The following is an 18,578-nucleotide window of genomic DNA, read 5'->3' as shown; positions in this document are numbered from 1 at the left end:
ATTGTACTTCCAGTGATCGTCGTTCTAGGCGATAGCACTAAGAGCTCAACAGCAGTGCAGTTTTAAATCTGTTATCACATTTTAACTTTAGTTTATCCAATATTTAATGAAATTTCCAATTTGAGGTTAGATTTCGTTCCACTTAGTTTCTGAGTTTAGGTTGAGAAAGTCTGAAAACAACTTTGTGACCATCCCAAAACCAGACCCAACGCCTCTGCGAGACTCAATTGAATGATGACTAAGCCGAAGGATCTCAGTGGCGCGCATCGAAGAAGGCCGCTACAACCCAGTTTGCTATCAATAAGAGAAAAGTTTTTTTTTGTTTGTTTTTTTTTTCTTTTGAGTACATTTTCCACCGGATCCATTTTTTTATTCCATTGTGCTGGGTTCCCGCTTAATGTAAACCTCATCAGAGTGTCGTATCACTAGTCTATTGAGGGATTTACATTTACCGAGTATCGGAATCATCTTAAGAAGGCATTATTGGCTGATAAAATTGATTGCTTTATTCGGAAAAATCATCCAAATATCTGAGGGTTGTATTAAACCTTATTGAAAAATTTCCTTAATTCTTCCGAGGTCAGTCGAGTTTTCGCTTGTTTTTGACTGCCTGTGTCTTCAAAGGTTGTGTTTTACGTTTGTACGACTTTCAAACTACTTGCAAGATTTCAAATCAGTTTTTTTCTAGGCTACGGATTTTAGATTTGTTTTTCTTTTGTTCCGTAACACCTGAAATGATAGAGCAAAAAAAAAACATCCAACGTTACTAGAAGAAGAAGAAAAAATGCTCTCTCTCTCTGATTGCTGATAGTTTGTAGTGAAAAGCTTTTTGATATTTTGCCGTAGATATTTTAATTATTATATGACCATCATGTAGCAAAACAAGATTAGGAAAAAACAGATCTGGCGCGCTCACATCACTCACTCTCAATACGCATAGCCGGATTTATAGGGGGGATCAAGGGGCCATAGCCCCAGGGTCACCATACCCCCACAAAATTTTATTTCCAACAAAAAATTTCGTGACACTTAAAATAATTTAGAAATTGAACGAAACTGGCACAATCTTTCTATAACCATTCTTTAATTTTTTATTTATGTATGACATGGTCCTTAATTGAAATTTCTAAAATTGAAAAGGGGTCTTGACATATTACTCGGCCTCCGAGCCCCTACAACTCCCAATCCGGCCCTGCTAACACGGGTTGCATTATAGCAGGGATATAATTGCGGAAAAAAATGAAGAGATAGGATAGGAGAGAGCAATCATAAAGTGTTTTCCTGCTATCATCAGCGAAACTATTTACCGTGTTACGCACGTGCTATGCTGTTTAAATTAACCGTTGCTATTCGAGTTGACATAAACAGTAGCGTGCCAATGTAAATCAACTTGTCGAATTTCGTTTAGCAGTAGGTCTTATGTGTTTTGTCCCTATAGAAAATTCCTGCTCAATCGTGTAGCAGCCTCGTTTCTTAACCTGCTATAATTACGAAATCCCATTCCCACAGACAGACATACATTGCAACGGAAAATGCATAGTCTTGAATAGTATATTTTCCCGACATTCTTTTACCGGAAAATCGACGATACTAGACACCTTATTTCCCGCCGGAGAAACAACGACGGATAGAAATAAGTAGGCAACGAAAAAACAAGGACAACGCCAAAAAATGAGTTACAAAAGGACAGAGAGAAAAAACGAAAAATAAAATTGTTTCTCTCCTGGGTTTTAGTCGGTAAAGGTCTAAAAAACAATTATCGCTTCAATTATTTTTAAGTCTCTAAATTCTCTTTTAAGACTCTATAAAACGTTTGCTGCCATCACAAAAATTCACAGAAATGGCTAAAAACCTATAATCTCTCATTTTTTTAGTTTGGATTTCAGGGCCACACCTGTGTTGACCAGTTTAATTATAACTATTGCACTATTGAAAATTGTCAAGCCTTGTAACGTCGATCTCGTCCTCTGGTCAGCTCAATGTTTGCTTTCCTTAACACCGACGACAGAATAGTATAACTAGTTAACCGAGAATGCACTTTTTGGGTTGTATAAATCCTGCTTCTGCTCAAACCAACCAGTTTACTAGTGGATGGCCACCAGCACAATTCTAACCAAGTAGCAGTGGGTAGCAACAGCGGTAACACAGCAGAATGTTGGCAATAAAAATCTGTCGGTTATCAAATTTTCATTGTGAAAACAGCTTTCCACTGTGTTATCAGAAGAGTGTCTGATTCGCACTGGCGGGGATACCACGATTAGCATCATATCTGATATGAAATTAAACAATAAATTGTCCTTTTTAGGACAAATTTAATACTTACTGGAGAAGTCAATATTTTCTCGTTAATTTATTACACTTGATTCAGAATGTTAGAAGAATTAGAATGTTAGAATGTTAGACAAAGACGATTGTAAATTCTACTTCATCTCAATATAATGTTCCACACGCAAAAGTTGAAGAATTATGCAGTCACTGTGTCTACTAAGTTTACACATTTTCTGCTCAAAGAACGTACAAAAAATGTGTGGAAGCATAACGCATCAGCTGCACAAGGAATACTTGGACATGATTCAAATTTAAATGTGAATCATTACTACACGGCAAGGCAAATCGTCTTGCGCCGTTATTCACGTCCACTATAACCAGAGCCTCACACTACTGAGCAAAACGACACACTTGCTTGAAGAGAGCAACAAATCGCAAACACCACTGTGGAATCTGAAATATTTTTCCAGAGAGAAAGCAAGCTGGTGTGATCTTTTTCACACGAGAGGACAATACGCTCAAACACTACAGAGATCACTGCAGGACATGCCTTTACTGTGAGAGAAACATACCCAGGTAGGAAAGTAGGCAATGGTGTTTAATATGCATCTCGAAACTGAAAAAAAAATTCAGCCGTCCGTCACGCATGTTTTCTCCTCGAATTATATCGAATTGATCTCAGAAGTGTACTCCGCGCGGCGTTCTGCTTTGTATTCTCTCTAGAGTGATTCACCACTCTTCTCCCGCTCAAATGTGGTGGAAGCAGAGTTGCCACATTTATACATGTATTTTTTTTTTTTTTTTGACAAAATCTGTTTCTCTGTATCTCGGGCAGAAAAATCTGTATCGAGCAAACTAATAGCGAATTTCTCTATTCCACTGCGTCCGGACAAATCTGCCGAGCAATAAAAAAACGGCATCGCGATTTGTGACGCAAGAAAGAAAGAGATGCCAGATAATTGTTTACGAACTAAGCACGTGCGGTAGTGGGTTGAAGCTGACAAATTTTACAGTGCGCTTCGGGCAGCAAGCCAGGTCAAAACTGAGTCAAAATCGAGCGAATAAAGAAGGGTTTTGACAGCAGTTAGTGCGCTTCCAGGTCAAAACGAAATGATCTGGTGGAATAAAGAAATTCGCTATAAGAATGTTGGATGGAAAAACTCTTACTTGCAGAACATATGTAAACATATTAGTGTTATTTTGCCTTTGCTTTATCTGTTCTTTTTGGTTTCAATAAATAGGGCGAATAGTTAAATGTATTAACTGATCATGGTATTATTCATTTTTCTCTACGTGATGTTTATATATGTTTTTGTTAAATTTATCTTTTAAAGATTTCGTTAATTCAATTAGTGGCTATGCAATTCTCTTGTTTCAACTATATACTGAAATATGCGTTCTACATAAGCCGAAGAATGTGGAAATTTCTCACAAATGATCTGTAACGGAAACATGAATTTACCATCCCCCCTTACGGAATCCAACATTTCAGACCATGTTAAGTCATTTATTTGAATAAACATACGTAAAAATTCCGAGATATATTTCGAAACGTCAGTTTTTGCGCTTCGTCCAAGCCACATTCTACTTCTTCTGCATCGGTACCAACTTAAACAGTGAGCCGATAAATCTACAGAATTAACCGCTACAGCCGACAAACAAATAAACAGTTACATCATAGTTGAATACAAAATTTTATGAACATATGCAATGTCTTCTCATATAACTATTGATTCAATGTTGTTTTTGGATGATCTGGTACCTACTTGAAAATAAATCGATCAGGTAATATTTCAATAAACCCAAAAGTACCTCAATTATCAGCAACCAATGCTGGTTACACTGCATCAACGAGAGCAGTCTACTGGAAAACGTTACCAATACCACTACAAATCATTATGACGATACCAACACCGATGAAATCGTTTCAAGCGAAGTTGCTCGGAGCTTTCAAATACATTTAAAATACGCTAGAGCATCAAATGCGTTAGGCCAAACGCTCATGCGTTGTACTGGTTCCCAACTAGATCATTAAATGCTCTAAAATAGCTCATACTTGATCTGATTACGCACACTCTACCGGGGGTAGACAAAATGATTGAGACAGGCAAAATTTTGTCAATTTTTTAATAGCCAGGACTTCACGAAAAATGAATCAAAATGAAAATCAAAATAAAACTGGTTTCATTTTACTGGAAAATTATTCTAGTTTATAAGAAATACTAGGGAATTTGACTACTTTCACTAAATTGAACAGCATAAAACGACATAAACGAGTTTATAAATATGGAAAGCAATTTGGGGGCCATTCTCATTCCACGTGAACAGTTTAAGTTGGCGAATGTCCAAGATTCATACAAAATATTAGAATATATATGAAAGATTATCCACTGAGAGGGATGTGGTCTAAAATCATCAAAAACTAGTCCACGAGGAATATGACTCATGCAATTGTCCAAATTTGCAGTTTACTTCACGTCTTGGGTTTTTGTTTAGAAGAAATGGGGTAACGGACCCATAAATCGCCCACTTTATTCATGACTAACCAGATAAACGTTATACATTTTGATGTACAGTGATGTACAGTGTACGATGTACAGTATTCACTGTATAGTGCACATCAACATTGTTTTGCACATTCGGGTTGCATTACAGCCAAAATAACGTATCTAGTCGAGTTAAATAGAAATTTCCTGATGGGTGTCCGAACCCCTAAACCCCGAAAATCCAAATTTCGCCCACCTATGGATCCATTTTTCGCCCACCTTGGAAATATGACGAAAACAGCTGTTAAATGAAACAAATCAACATATGAAAAGAAAATCAACTTAATTATGTAATGCAATTGGTTGGTTAACCGTGCAAAGCATTTATTTTATAAATCACCAGCTGATTACCCAGCCTTACTCGGGATTCCATGTTAGCTTTTGTGGTTTTGGTGGCTTAGAAGTTATTACGGTCTGGTTTTTTGATATTCTATGTAACTATTGAACCTTTAATTTCTAACTGGATTGTAAGGAGATCATGTTGTCAATATTGAGTCAATCTTTGGTTAATTCCTCTATAACAATCAATCTTATATCGAAAAATACCTGTGTCAAGTTTGGTCTAGCTGTTCCGGAGTGAACATGAATCATATATTCAAATACACCACCATTTTTATATAGAAAGATTTTAGAAGCTCTTAATTGTTTCAATCGATGTTCTTAACAAATCTTCAATTTAATAATACACCAGCTCCAGCAACTTCTCGAAACGTATTTTGGACTCTTCGCTATCAAATCATTATTATTATTGCTACATTAAGAAGCGGGAGGTAAAAACAGACAATCGATCAAGGTGAATGTTGCTGGAAATGCAACATCAGCCACTTCCGATATTCCTAAAACATCCCAATAGTAATCGACAACGGTAGTTAACCCTCTCTCGCTCACAAGGTTTATCATTAAAATTTATAGCTTCACGAGAAAATTCAAGCTGAACACTCTGTAGACTAACTAAAACTACTGCCAACTGTAGTATTTTGAAGAAAATGCCCAGTGATGCTCTGAGGCAGTATATAAAAGTTTATGGAACAATCGTAAGCACAACAAATTATTTTATGTCAAGATATGATGATTATAATTCTTGGTGCTCTAGAGTCACCATGAGCGGGAAAGGGTTATTGTTGCATGCAGAGTTTCGGAAAAAGACGATTTACTTTTCGTAAACTGGAAATCGCCGTGTCGGGCTTTAAAATGGCATCGGACACCGATTCTGAGTTTCTGACATGATCTGTTTTCTAGATGGTTATCCCCTTCTTTCCCTTCAATTCTATGACCATCAGCTCTGTAGAAAGTACACGTATACCAAGTTTGATGGAAATCAATACAAGCATTCAAAGGTTATGTTGAAATATAGATGCATACAAATCTTGATTTTTATATAGAAAGATTATTTCAAGCTTGTATCGGAAACGTTGTTATTATTTTCCCCTTAACTGTTATTGACAGACAGGGCGAAAATTAGGCACACATCATATTCCCAAAACACTGTAAGGAGATTCGCCCAGGGCGAAATATGGAACCGAGGCAAGTAATGTAAAATATACAATATGCTCATAGTTTCGAGAACATTTCCGGTTAGAAATATACAGCACTCGTTTCTAAAAACCAAAAGAAAATCCGTCTAACTAGCAGACGCTCTATTGATAGCTCGTTAAATAGTAAAATATTATAACCATAAATCACGAACCAGTGTTAAAGATATCATGAGATTTCAAGCTTAAAAGTAGCGAATATAAATTATTTACTTTTGAACATTCAAAAGCAATAATATCGTGAGGATCCATAGGAGGGCGAAATACGGTGCCCGGACGAAATATGATTCCTCTAGCCTATGTAATACACTCTGGAGATTATTGGGACTCAACATTGCCTTCGAGGAAAAACTTGCAAAAATAACAATGAAATGCATTGTTTTAATATTTGTTCATCTTAAGAACTAATCTGGGAACAAAATAAAAAAAAACTTTACGTATTGCATCTTGTTGTTTTGAATCTGCTTAAACCGTTTTTTTGTATGCAACAAAAATCGCCAAAAATACACTTTATTTTCAATTATTATTTCAGCATGAAACACACTCTTTAAATAGCAGGAAATTCATGAATAATAGCAATGCAGACATATATCCACACAATCAGTGAAGATTACGACAAATCCCAAGCACTACGAGCGCTTTTTTACCACATTTTCAAAAAAGAGGTACAGTGATCAAAGTCACCCCGGTGATCAAAGTCACCCCAGTTTACTGTATTTAAACCTCTTTCTTATAAATCAACGTATCTAAATAATGACGAGAAATAGAGAATGATTGTCAATAGATAACTTCTAGGAAATTATCTGAACTTTTATTTAAAAATATTAAAAAATTGAATTTCCGATCATACAGTGAAAAAATATAAATATCGATATAACGTAACTTATACCTCGATATAACGTAACTTTTTTAAAAACCTTAAAATTAAAGTACAAAAATTTTTTCTGAGGTTCATGAATAAATGTTTTTAGTAAGTTTTGAAATCAATAGGTACCGTAAAATGGGGTAAAATTGATCATTTTTTTCTCCCACTGTTTTGTGACTGATTATGTTTGTCAACGAAAATTGTCTTAAAGAGGCATGAGAAAGGTTTATATATACTAAAAGGTGATAGAAAATAAGTTTTTGCGCACTTTTGAGTAACCATTAACAATTTTGCATCAATAAAAAATTTTTTTTTTCGTGCTCTGATATAACATAACTCGATATAACGTAACGAAAAAAAAAGTTGCCTTATATCGAGGTATGACTGTATCGGCTATTTGAGATTTTTTTTCAAAATGAAGGTTTTTAGATAGACAATTTAGTTGCCTAAACTCTTCAGAACAAACCTCTTAAAGAAAAAAATGTACCCAACAGCAGAAAAACTGCAAAAACATACTTAATTAACTCATATCTCGTTGGTTTCTCGACGGATTTTCAACCTTTGGGTACCAATGAACTCGGAATGAATTCTAGTTTGTTGCAAACATATAAACATAAAAGAAACAAGATGTCAGAAAAAGTTATTAGCGTTGCAAGAATGGACATTTCGACACACACTCCTAAAATCCGGAATATTTCCAGTGTCCGTTGGTCCCGTAAAATTTCCTAGTTATTTTTAGAAACTAGAATAGTTTTACAGTAAAATGAAACTGGTTTCATCAAAATTCATTCAATCGTTTTTCGTGAAGTTCTGACTATTTCAAGATTGACAAAATTTTGCCTGCCTCAATAATTTTGTCTACACCCTTTTGCGTGCGTGCTTCATATCATATGCAGACCGGCCTCCCCACCCCCTTGTGTTTTTCTTACAGAATCTGATTACGCCATGATTTTTCCAAGCAGCTTCACTTACTAAAGGAAACCGTTGCAAGATATTTCCATAAGCTCTACCGGAGAGAATAAAAACCTAAACGGTACGAAATAATCCAGTTTTAATTTTAAGCATGTGTTCGGTTAGTAATTGAAAATTTACATTTGTCCTAAAGAGCCACATTGGAATAACCTAACAGCGTCATTACTCACAAAGGCACGGACCATTAAATCGTTCAAACCGACCCAGAAAATTTTCCCCCGCTTGAAGCCCAACACTCATGACAGCATAATTGAAAGTCCTTCAATTACAGCAGCCCTTCAACTTGAATGTGCGCCGCGCGTCCTAATCACTTTCAACCGATTACCAGCGATACGCAATAACTGTCGAAACCGACTTCGATTGCTCGAAATTATCGAATTCATTAGTGTCAGATTTCTAATTTAATTAATGATTTGCCTGGGTGGTGCCTCGTACTCGGGTACAAGTTTATAGGTACACATACGAGGTTACAAGTGGTGTCAGAGTACACAGCACAAGTGAGCGAGCGTCAGCCATGTCAGTACCGGCACATCCGACTGTTTCCAATCGAACACCAGAGGTCATACCGGTAGCAGTGTCCCTTATCCTCCACAACAGCAAGATGATAAGTGGCCTGCTGTGTACTGCTGCGTGTAACGTTACCAAGAAGCAAGCAACCGGTCGAACCTTTGCCTGCAACCGACAACAACAAAACAACAACGCAACGGACGCTACATGGAAACGCGCGATGCGGCTGAGGCTTGCGTATCCAATGGAAATTCACCAGCGTGGAAACATGAAGCCTTTGATGTTGGAATCTTAATTAAATCAGCTATAGTACCTTCGCTCTACCGACTGACTGTACACAGTGGGTGTCATATTGATAAGCGGCACCGGGCAAGATTGAGAAGAAACATGCCATGCTTTGTTTCCACGGCTGCTGCCGTGGGCTGTGGCGAATCTGGTTGATCTTTTAAACATACAGTATGTAAGGTAGGTTATACACCCTTTTCACTATTTGGCATTTTTTCTGTTTGTCTATCAAAAATTCGATATGGATGTTAGCTATGCTTTAGTTCATTTATGCATATTTACCAACTTATAAACAAAAACGAGTAACATGAAATGTAAGAAAGATACTCAAAACAGGTTTGCGACGATTCTATAGACCCTTGAGAGTTGAAAAATCTAAATAAAATGACGGTTTTTATCATCAAAATTACTCGAAATTTCACTAAGATTTTCCAGCTCAGAACGCAGTAAAAGCTTTAGTTTTAACTTTAGTTCCTTCACAATTTTAAACTAAAGCAACCCTCTCGTACGGTGCAGCTTGGCTTGGATAATAACAAAGCTGATGAAAGCAATGTGGGATGCTGATTCGGTGTCACTTTGTCTCATGAATCAGTCAACGTCAGTTCGCCGGGACAGGGAGGATCAAGCTTTACAGCGAGTCGACGGAGAAATTTGATGAGGTTATTACCCACCACCAGCCAACAATTTCTGCTCGGCTGACAGCAAACGCAACGTTCTAGCGCTAGGTGAAAGGAGATATTTTAATCATATCGCGAGCAAGTTGAAGCATTCTACTAGGCACTGAATGTATTCAGATTCTGCCGTAAATCAGCGCACCCACAATTACCGAGAAGTTGTTAACCAGGGTAATCTGGCGCAGATTTTGGGGTGTCTTCTTTCTGCGAACCACGGAGGACTTTTCGTGAACTGTCCGCTCGCACTGACAATGATTAATTGGAAATTGTTCGATCGATGCTGTTTCAGTTTCAGCTATTCTCCGGCTTCAGCGAGGGTGCATGTGCTTGACACCTTCATTAATAGCATTTTCGCCTCCGTTTTTGTCCAGATTTTCACTCTGTCGACTATAATTTGTTGCTGTAGAAAGTTTTTTTTTCAGAACAATCATTAAAATTACGCTTCCAGTCTCGACTGAACGATTATCTAACATTAATTCGAAATAACATTACCGGCTAATTTGGAAAAGTTTCTGACGAAGATTTTTCAAAATGGGAATTAATGTGACAGGGTGACTTATTAAAATGCAAATTGGTACCAAAAACAAAGCGAAAAGGCTAAGTGCTATAATTTCGCTGTCGGAACTTGACTTCTCTTTTGTTTTTTGGATACAGACTTTGCACAGTCAGCCGTTAGTATACAGCACAATTGTGACAATCTTAAATATTTTTCACAATTGATGAACAAATTCAAAATTCACGTGACATAGCAGTGTGCTATGTTATTCAAATGTTTTCAACTACGGATGGTACTTACAAATTATGACATTTTCTTCGTTATATAACAACTAGAAAAATGTGGCGGAAAGGAAACTTTTAAACAAATATTAGTCTCAAATATCAGATATCAAATCCAATAAGAAGCTTATTGGTTATAAAAAAAAAAACATTAATAATTGGTTGATCACAATGTACCATTGGCAATACTGTCTCGTCTTGGATTAGCTTAACTGACTGATCGTGAACTTCGTGTTAAAAATGACTCCTGTGGTTGCTCAAGTTTCTATATTTCAACCGATGTGCTCCAAGGCAGTCACAAGGACCCACAGTTATTCAAGCTATTGTCAACGATATTATTTCGAAATTGCATTTGGTTTGCAAACTCATTGACGTCGATGACTTAAAAATATATTTAGTAATACGTTCAGTTGAAGACTGCCACTATTTGCAAAACCAGCTGAACCTGTTTGCGGGTTGGTGATCTCGCAGCTAATTATTCGTTAGTGTACCGAAATTCTCCGTCAAGACGTTCCATCACACAAAAAACTCGATTTTGTTTAATTATTGCATCAACGGGACTTCACTCCGAAGGGTTGAGAGATAAATGATTTGGTAGTCTTAATGAATTCAATTCTATCATTGAACAATCACTTCATTAATTATCGGGGTTTATCGACAACTTGGCGACATATCGAAAGTTGCACTGATTCATAATGCTTGAAGTCCTTGTATTGTGCGCTGATGAGACCAATTCTTGAGACCGCTTTTAAGCTTTGTATTTTGGCAAAAGGTTCGAGAATGCACTATATAGGGGTAATTAATTTGATAGTGTGAAACGGTATCTTTCAATTATAATTTTTTCTTAACTCCCATTTTCAATAATAGATTGTAACCTTGGAGAGAAGTGTTGTTTAGTTGATTTGAAGTTATTCGAAAATAACTTTAAATGCTGCTTTGTAGATAATACCACTTCGCCGTGGAACTGAATCCTGCTCGATGAAAATGTTGTGTCAAATTTTAAATTGTAATAAGAGGCAAAAATATATTTTTTGTTGCTTTAATTAAAATTATGTGGTCGTCCCCAAAAGAACGGTTAGTATTAGTTTTTGCGAACCTGTAAATTATTCAAACTATGCATTCTTTTCTGCTTTTTTCGGGAGCAGAATAGCTTGAACGTTCGGCAGAACACCACCCAGAACAAAAGTGACGCCTGATAAAAGCTTGTTCAATTTCTTGTTATTGCGACGACAAGATAATGTAGCTTGCAAATTTGATTGAACGGAATATCGATGTGACAAAAAACATAATAACTACCTGTATGATGAAAAAACCCCGTTTGATAGTCTTAAATAACTACGACTAGGACTAACGTAGTAAGCAACCGGCGCGGCGTAGGTGATAGAATGAGGGAATTCGAAAAAGAGAACGGCTGCGTTGCACTTTGTTTATAGATACAATCAAACCTGTTTTTGTGAACTTTTTTTTGTGCGGAATTTATTTTGTGCCACTTTTTTATGCGATTATTTTTTTGTGCGGTATATGAAAAAGGCAATTTATTTTTTTCCGATTCTTGGAATGAATTCCAACGTATTACATAAGTGTTGCGTCAAAAAATTACTATTTGAGCCAGTTTTACGTAGGAAAAGTCACGAATCGCTAGCCTACGGAGGAAAGCGGTTGGAAGGATAAGTAGGTGTGTTTAAAAAAGTTACGTTTATCAATCCGATGTTATGTAATTGTTCTCATAGGTATTCTAAATCAGAATCAACAACTCCCGAGTTATTTTCAACTGAGAATTTTGTTTATGCGGTCCCTATCCACCGCAAAAAAAGTTTTTTTTTCAATAATGTTGTGGAAATATGGTGTTGTAGCTGCACGTGAAGTTTCAAATGATTTTTTTATGTGATTTATTTCGTGCGATCCCTATCCCTCGCCCAAAAACAGGTTTGACTGTTTAAAGACAAACTTTGTGCGCGAAGTACGATTGTTTTCCGTGAACAGTCTAACTGTCAACAAGCTGTTAAGAAAAGTTACCGAGACTCTGCAATAAATTTCGAGTGTGTATAAGAAGAAAGTATTCTATTTCAAGAAATATCTCATCCCCAAATATTTTTCATTGGAAAATATACAGGTTGCTTTTCCATATGAAGCCAGAAGATATTTTTTTCATTTGCCCCATTCAGAGATGTCTTTTAAAAGCTTTTCACCCTTCAAAAATCTCTTAAAAGTTTAGCCATCAAAAGTAGGTCCTTCAAAGTTCCAAAAGTCATCTAAATATAACTTTACTGAGAAATTTGAAATAAAAAACAGAGCAAAAAACGACGGTTGGAGATCCAAAACCTACCACCATAGAAGGTGATCTCTAAAACATCATTGCTGGACCGACCGCTATGGAAGGCTACAATCGAATGAGCGAGTATTGCGGCAAAAACCATGCATACATATTATATTTGAAATCGCCCTGCTTGCTGCTGGTTGATCCACTTTGCAGTATACCATCCTCCTGCGACAGTGACTATCAAGAGTCATACTACAGGCATACCTCGATGTAAGGCGTTCCGTTACATCGAGTTACGTTACATCAAAGCACGGAAAAAAAATTTTAATTGATGCAAAATTCTAGATAGTTACTCAAACGGTGCGCAAACACTTATCTCCCTCTACCTAGCAGTATATAAACCTGTTTTATGTCCCTTCAAGACAATTTTTGTAGACAAACATAACCAGTCACAAAACATAAAAAATGACAAATTTTACCTCATTTCACAGTATTTATTGTTTCAAAACTTTCTAAAAACTTTTGTTCGGAACATTATACACCCCAAAATAATTGTTGTACTTCAATTTTCAGATATCTAAAAAAGTTACGTTATATCGAAGTTGCATTTTATCGAGCTATGACTGTACTTATTACTATACAGTGATTACCGAGAGTTATACTTCCGGTGGGCGTGTCTTTTCCGGATTTCAGTGAACGCACTGCTAATTTTTCAATTGATTGCTCTAATAAGGACGGAAATCCGTTGGAAACTGATTGAGTTTGAGAGTAGAAAATTTTCGTGACGCTCTCGATGTTTCAATTTGTTTTCCTATGTTGCCGCTCGACGTAATTCTACGTAAAAAAAAAGAATAATCGAGAGTACAGATCGAGAAGTCGTGTTATACGTTGTTCGAGAAGTACAACTAGTGACTTTAGAGCTTACATCATGGCCTTTCTTTAAACAGGGCATATATTTTTTGGACAAAATTTCTATCTATAACTTTTCCAAAAACACTATGCCAATCAAACAAACCGTTTAAGCTGTAAAAATATTGTTAATCTCTAAAAAAGCACTCTATGAGTAATTAGTTGTTGTTTTTTTTTTTTTTTAAATTATCACTTGTTTTTTTTTCCTGATTTCTCCATGATCGGACAGTCTTCATTATTCAGGTAATCTTTTGTAGTTTTTAAGAAAAAAATCAAATTTAGAAAAAAAAACACTACAGGGCTGACTCGATTATCCGGAATATCGAGATGCGAAATAAACAACGCGATCTATTTTCCTACCTAGATACTTTCCTCAATTATTGTATGCTTAGGGGCATACAGAGCGGTTCCACAAAAAATGTCTCAGTCTTAATATTTTTTTTTAAATTGTCATTTTTTTTCAAATAGGCGTCAAAACGATTTATTTTTAAGAAGCTATTTTTACCACAAAGGATCAAAATAATGGTCGCAGTGGTCCAAATGTTACAAAAAAAAGCTATTTAAAAATGTTATGTAGGTGGTGTCTTTGGAAAAATTTTAGGTAATAAAATTGTCCGTCCGAAAAATTCATCTGTGAAAAAAATTTAGAATTGTTTTTTTTAAATTATACTTTTTTCCATGATTTCTCCATGATCGGACAATCATCAATCATATCTTTTGTAGTTTTCATAAAAAAATAATTGAAAATAAATAGTTTTTTTATATAATTAATTTTTAATTTTTCTTTGAACAACTTAAAAAAATTGTTTTGAGTGTATATTTTTTTCGCAAAGAAAAATTTATTATCTACAGTATACCCTATTTTCACACGGTATTCTACGACGGTTTTCCAAATAACACAATTTTTTACGTCGTTTTCTCAAATAACGCGGTTTTTTGCACAATTTTTCGTCTTCGCGTAAAACAGTTACAGTAAGTCACAGTAACGGTAACAGACTAAAGTAGGCTGTTTTTTACACAGTTTGATTTTCACACGTTTTTTAGCCGATTTTCCCACGACGTTTTTCCAAATAACGCTTTTTTTACACATTTTTTCGCACGGTATGTAAAATCGTAAGAACTTTACTATACAACCGTACCGAAGAAGTTACACCGATCATACAAACCGTTTTGACTCTAGAAATATTTGTTAACATCGTTGCCTTTGCAACATAGCATTTTTAAATAGCTCAAAAATAGTCAAATAAATTGGTTGTCCTTTTTAAATGTATTCAGAAATATTTCAGATTCCACCGCGGTGTTTTTTGGCATGCTCTTCAGATACACACGGTTCGATGCTCTCTTCAAGCAAGAGCGTGCCCTGCCCATCAATGTGAGAGCAGTTCTCCTACACGCTAGTGATTCTCTGAGGAGAAACGACCAATCTGAAGCTCAGTATTTCTAATCTTTACTTGCTTCTTGGATCTGACAACTTTCAGAATTTTGTCTTGGACATGAGATTTGAGACATTAATTTTACGTTTGTTTCTCAGTCACAGGTTATAATTTTGAGCTTTTGGCTAAGCACTTGGTATTCGAAATTCATTACATGGGATTTGGGAAATGTTTTAAGGTTTGGGGTTTGAGGATTCAAGCCTCAGAATTTGGGCCTAACGACTGCACGCAAAGTTTTTCCTTTTTACTTTAAAAACAATAACGGAAAATTCTCCATTTTGTAACAAATTTGTTACTTTAAAGTAATAGCATTCATCTCCAGTTCGGCAACAACACATACTGTCGCATTTTTTGCTCATTTTACTAGTTTCTTACATCTTCAATTCATTTGGTGTATGAGAGTTTCCGAGTGATTAAATTGTAATATTTGAAATACTCATACTCATTTGTCGAAAAACGCAATTTAATTTATCACAAGCAAAAATGTGGTATCTGGCAACACTGTCACTCAAAATTGATTTCTTTGGATTCCTTGAGTATTTTCCTTCAATTCGTGATTTTGTAATAGATGATATGGAGGAAAACTCAGAAAAGAAGATCTCGCAAAACCAGAGAAAATTTGACTTTGTTTCTCAAAAATGCTATAACTCGAGTTTTGTTCATTTTTATAATATGGTGGTAAAATTTTCTGAGAAATTCAATGAAACTGATAAAAAATTTTATTCAATAAATATTCATTTACACAAAAAATGCATTTGGTTTTCCAAAGGTCAAAATAACGTATAACACTGCCGCTTGAAATTGTTATTTTTTGGATTCTTTGACTAATTTTCTTCACAAAAAATGTATCAGTTTATTACTACACAGTATACGTTTGTAGCACCTATTTGAAAAAAATAACGATTTTTGACGAAAAATGGAACTTTTAACCAAACAGGGTCTCATGAAATCCATTTGTTTCATTAATCATTTTAGCCCATTTATTTGTCTCATGGAACATTGACACCCCATTAAAAACCAGAAAAAAAGTATTTGCCTTACTAAATTGGTCTGCCATCTAGCAATTTAGTTTTTTTTTTCTAGTAGGTAATCAATTTTCTACAACTCGTCCATAGACAACATTTTAGTAGAAATATTGATTTATTATTGAAATAGGTGATTTTTTTAGTGGAAATCGACATTTTTGAGACCCAAGTTTTTAAAAAATTTTCCTTCCAAAACAAATATTCATATTTTCTATTCGAAAACGAATGCAAAGATTTTTTTTTCCTGTGTGGGCTCATCACTGCGACCAGAGATTAGATCTATTGTGATATTGCCCAAGTGTTTTCTGTACTCCGCACTTCATATTATTGGCAGTATCACTATTGAAGTAAGTGATACGCTTATTATTCATATCCGTGCTCGTGTGTAAGTCTTACCTTCCAGTTTCAAGCTTACTACTCTACTATACCGAGCCTTTGTCCCTCCTAACAATATCGCCTAATTACAATTCCCTGGAGAAAACTTTCATACGTTACTCACACCAGTTTTATTATAACAGGGACTTATTTTTGTTAGAAGGAGAGTCAACAGAGGTACTGTAGAATTCAGATTGAAGGAAAGGTACTTGGTGGGAAGCCTGAGAATAAACCCATGCTAAAGTCCTTTGGCAACCAAATGGCCTGATTCTACTTAGACTCGAACCCACGACCACCTGTTTACCAAGGCGGACTCTGTAACCTTGCGGCTACGGAGCTCCCAATGCAAAAATTCATACTAGTAAAAAAAACTCTTGTTTTGTAATTTACCTATATCCCGTGAAATGGCACAACTAATACTGACAAAAGTCGATTGTCTCCATGCAAATAGCAACCAAACTCATGCAATAAGCAGTACAACTTCGCAAAAATTCCAATCAATCATGCGGCGTTTCGTGACCACTAGACGCAGGTGGCGTTGGTAAATACAAATGGTTGATGTCTTTCAGTTTCTTTTTGCCAAATTGTTAGCTCGCCTTCCCCGTCTACTTCAATACTTCAACTAAGACAATGACTCTCGACCAAGAAAACACACCACTTCAGGGTAAAGACGAAAAGTAACAATGTTTTCCTCTAGATCTTATTTTCAGAGACATCTGACAAATCACCGTCGATTAGTTTTGGAGAAAAAGCAGTTCATCTTTTCAGGTTGCTTGTACAGCATGTTGAAACCTAAAAACTGTCCGAATGGGACTAGACCACTTGATAAACAACCCCGTGGTTTCACCTTTTTGTTTGAAGGCACTTTTTTATTTACACCTTTGGATAACTGCCAATCACAGCAAAAAAAAGTTTGTAATTTGGGCAAGGCCAGACTTTCCCAATAAACATAAATTGTTTCGACAAAACACATCCCGTATCTAGTAATTATACTACATACAATAACTGAATTCGTTGAACCGTCATGTAGTTTCGAAATTTCCATAACAATTTGTACCAAAACCATCAATCTACTCACCCTTACGCGTTGGTGCGACCAATTCGCGGATGTCGCCAGCCGAAACGCTGTTTATACAATGTCAGTGACGATTTCAATCATCTCTCTTCACGTTTTCCACAGACAAAGTCCGCCGTGAACTGCTTTTCCGCCAGAACATTGTACAGTATGTAAGTGAATACACTCCCTAACTGAAATGCAATAGTTACAAAGAGCTTCACAGTACGTCAGCTGAATGGGATACAATCCTTGATGGGAGTAATGATGGCCCTGTCCGAGAATGCTCTACCGGTGGAGGCGGGCATTGTGCTACGGGTTGTACAGTTAAATATCCGATGAACAGTGAGTTAAATTGTTACCTTCTATCCGACCGTTTCGGTTACTCAAATTATTCCGGTCTTGATTTGATTTGACAGCATAGGTGCCCGTAGTGCAACGAAGGATCAAAGGCGGAAAGCGGATTGTTAGGAAACTGCACCACACAGAATTTTCGTAAAATGCTCTTGTATTTTGTGCATTGTTTGCATAAAATTATTTTCTATTGCATACAACTTTCAACCATTGTTGCTCTGGTTACCGCAGGGAGGGCGAATGCTGTGCTAAAGTCCGACAAAGCAGCTCCAAACAATTTGATTTGATTTCGAATAATTTTTTTCAGCATTTCTGCCGCTTTTTTGAGATCCAATGTTTGATATAGTAGAGATAAAATAAACAACTCACATTTTTTCAGCATTAGAATGTCAGAAATAGATTGCTGTATAAAGCACTATAGTCATACTAGCAGATTCCAAAGCATGCTTATGCCGAATGGGTAGAAGGATAGAAAATCTACGATTTTAGTGGGTTCCGCCTTTATCAAATTAATGCTAATGATATTCGTCTAGGACGCCCTTCGTAAATTTCATTTCGCAAAATTATGCTGTTTGATAAATTGAACAAGCCAACATTTGAATACTCTGATAAACCTCAATAACAGCGAGCTGGAGTCTAGTAGTAAAACTGTAAAATGGATTTAAAACTATAAACATTGCTGAAACTGCATAACGATAATATATTAAATCTTATTCGACCCAAGAAAATCTATTCGTGTATC

At 36.0% G+C, this 18,578-nt stretch overlaps 1 long non-coding RNA gene across 1 annotated transcript; it reads right to left on the bottom strand.

The window, feature by feature from the left end:
• Positions 1 to 505: 505 nt before the first annotated feature.
• Positions 506 to 18,171, bottom strand: LOC129732309 (uncharacterized). The gene is made up of 3 exons (XR_008729229.1): positions 17,845 to 18,171; positions 17,507 to 17,794; positions 506 to 729 (listed from the first exon to the last, which is right to left on the bottom strand). It is a non-coding gene; the product is annotated as an uncharacterized LOC129732309 (long non-coding RNA).
• Positions 18,172 to 18,578: the final 407 nt, after the last annotated feature.

The sequence above is a fragment of the Wyeomyia smithii genome, chromosome 3 (assembly GCF_029784165.1).
Source record: "Wyeomyia smithii strain HCP4-BCI-WySm-NY-G18 chromosome 3, ASM2978416v1, whole genome shotgun sequence".
Taxonomy (NCBI): Eukaryota; Metazoa; Arthropoda; class Insecta; order Diptera; family Culicidae; genus Wyeomyia; species Wyeomyia smithii.
This window is presented reverse-complemented; position numbering and strand designations above follow the sequence as displayed.